Here is a 3,110-nt window from a genome sequence, read left to right on the forward strand (position 1 = left end):
AAATATGCAAGCATAACAGTTTCTAACATTTGCCCAGGATCTGTCCAGACAAATATTATGAAGAATGCCCTAGCTGAAGAAGTCACAGAAGTAAAAATTTCTAGTTTGGAAATAATTGGAATGCTTTATTAGTTATATCTTAGTGCTGTATTACTTCGTTTCAGGGTTTTTAATGTCAGAACTGCTTTTATGTCAGAAAATTTAACTCATAGAATTATGAAAATTGCTAAAGTTAGCTAAAACTGCAGCTCACGGCACCTCATAATTTGTTTTGATTGGGATTGCATTCTATTCACCTCGCTGATTGTTTCCTGGCATCCAGTTTAAATTAAGGCTAATGAAATTAATAAAATACCACTAATAAGTAGTCTGCCATTATGTATCCACTATTGTGTAACAGGGTTTTTTCCCTGTTAATAAATGTGCTTTGTCTTTTATCCCCATGTTTCCATGATTCATTGAATTTCATTTGCCAAATATATGTCACAATAATGTTCTTTTAATTCTGATTTGTTAATGATGACAGATTGCAATTCATTTCATATTACACATATAGAGCACAATTTTTCAAGATACTGGTTGTACACAAAGTATTTTCACACAATTCATGCCTTATACATGGACTTAGGGTAATGATGTCAAACTCATTACACTATCATTCCTAAACCCTTGCCCCCTTCCTTTCCCTCCCTCCCCTTTGCCCTATCTGAAGTTCCTCCATTCCTCCCATGTTTTCCACCAATAGCCATTATGCATCTGCATCCTCTTATCAAAGAAAACATTCAGCCTTTGTTTTTTTGGGGTTGGCTTGCTTCACTTAGCATTATAATCTCCAACTTCATCCATTTACCTGCAAATGCCATGATTTTATTCTCTTTTAATACTGAGTAATGTTCCATTGTGTATATATAGCACAGTTTCCCTATCTATTCACCTACTGAAAGACATCTAGGTTGGCTCCATAATTTAGCTATTGTGAATTGTGCTGCTATAAACATTGATGTGGCTGTGTCCCTGTAGTACGCTGTTTTCAAGTCCTTTGGGTATAAACCAAGGAGTGGGATAGCTGGGTCAAATGGTGGTTCCATTCCCAGTTTTCCAAGGAATCTCCATACTGCTTTCCAGCTTGGTTGTACCAATTTACAGTTCCACCAGCAATGCATGAGTGTTCCCTTTTCCTTATATCCTTGCCAACACTTATTGTTGTTTGATACTTGATAGCTGCCATTCTGACTGGAGTGAGATGAAATCTTAGAGTAATTTTCATTTGCATTTTTCTAATTGCTAGAGGTGTGGAACATTTTTTCATATATTTCTTGATTGATTGTATATCTTATTGTGAGAAGTGTCTGTTCGGTTCCTTGGCCTATTTATTGATTGGGTTATTTGGTTTTTGGTGTCAAGTTTTTTGAGTTCTTTATATATCCTAGAGATTAGTGCTCTATCTTATGTGCTCTATTTGTTCCCAAAATGTAAGCTGTCTATTCACCTCACTGATTGTTTCTTTTGCTGAGAAGAAGCTTTTTAGTTTGAATTAATTCCATTTATTGATTCATGATTTTAATTCTTGCCCTACAGGAGTTTTATTTAAGAAAGTTGGGGCCTAATCCGACATGATGGAGATTTGGACCTACTTTTTCTTCCATTAGGTGCAAGGCCTCTGATCTAATTCTTAGTCCTTGATCAACTTTGAGTTGAGTTTTGTGCACAGTGAGAGATAGAGGTTTAATTTCATTTTGTTACATGTGGATTTCCAGTTTTCCCAGTACCATTTGTTGAAGAGGCTATCTTTTCTCCAATGTAAGTTTTTGGTGCCTTTGTCTAATATAAGATAACTGAAGTTATCTGGGTTAGACTTTGTGTCCTCTATTGTGTACCGTTGGTCTACAGGTTTATTTTGGTGCCAATACCATGCTGTTTTACTTACTATTGCTCTGTAGTATAGTTTTAGATCTGGAATAGTAATTCCACCAGCTTCATTGTTCTTGCTAAGGATTGCTTTGGCTATTCTGGGTCTCTTATCTTTCCAGATGAATTTCCTTTTTTTTTTATAAGCATTTTATTTTTTATTTTATTTTATTTTTTTATTGGTTGTTCAAAACATTACAAAGCTCTTGACATATCATATTTCATACATTAGATTCAAGTGGGTTATGAACTCCCATTTTTACCCCCAATACAGATTGCAGAATCACATCAGTTACACATCCACATTTTTACATAATGCCATATTAGTAACTGTTGTATTCTACTACCTTTCCTATCCTCTACTATCCCCCCTCCCCTCCCCTCCCATCTTCTCTCTCTACCCCATCTACTGTAATTCATTTTTCTCCTTGTTTTTTTTTCCCATTCCCCTCATAACCTCTTATATGTAACTTTGTATAACAATGAGGGTCTCCTTCCATTTCCATACAATTTCCCTTTTCTCTACCTTTTCCTCCCACCTCATGTCTCTGTTTAATGTTAATCTTTTCCTCCTGCTCTTCCTCCCTGCTCTGTTCTTAGTTGCTCTCGTTATATCAAAGAAGACATTTGGCATTTGTTTTTTAGGGATTGGCTAGCTTCACTTAGCATAATCTGCTCTAGTGCCATCCATTTCCCTGCAAATTCCATGATTTTGTCATTTTTGAGTGCACAGTAATACTCCATTGTGTATAAATGCCACATTTTTTTTTTAATCCATTCGTCTATTGAAGGGCTTCTGGGTTGGTTCCACAGTCTAGCTATTGTGAATTGTGCTGCTATGAACATCGATGTGGCAGTATCCCTGTAGTACGCTCTTTTAAGGTCTTCAGGGAATAGTCCGAGAAGGGCAATATCTGGATCAAATGGTGGTTCCATTCCCAGCTTTCCCAGGAATCTCCATACTGCTTTCCAAATTGGCCGCACCAATTTGCAGTCCCACCAGCAATGTACAAGAGTACCCTTTTCCCCACATCCTCGCCAGCACTTGTTGTTGTTTGACTTAATAATGGCTGCCAATCTTACTGGAGTGAGATGGTATCTTAGGGTGGTTTTGATTTGCATTTCTCTGACTGCTAGAGATGGTGAGCATTTTTTCATGTACTTGTTGATTGATTGTATGTCCTCCTCTGAGAAGTGTCTGT

This window comes from Marmota flaviventris, chromosome 2, assembly GCF_047511675.1.
Source record: "Marmota flaviventris isolate mMarFla1 chromosome 2, mMarFla1.hap1, whole genome shotgun sequence".
Classification (NCBI taxonomy): Eukaryota; Metazoa; Chordata; class Mammalia; order Rodentia; family Sciuridae; genus Marmota; species Marmota flaviventris.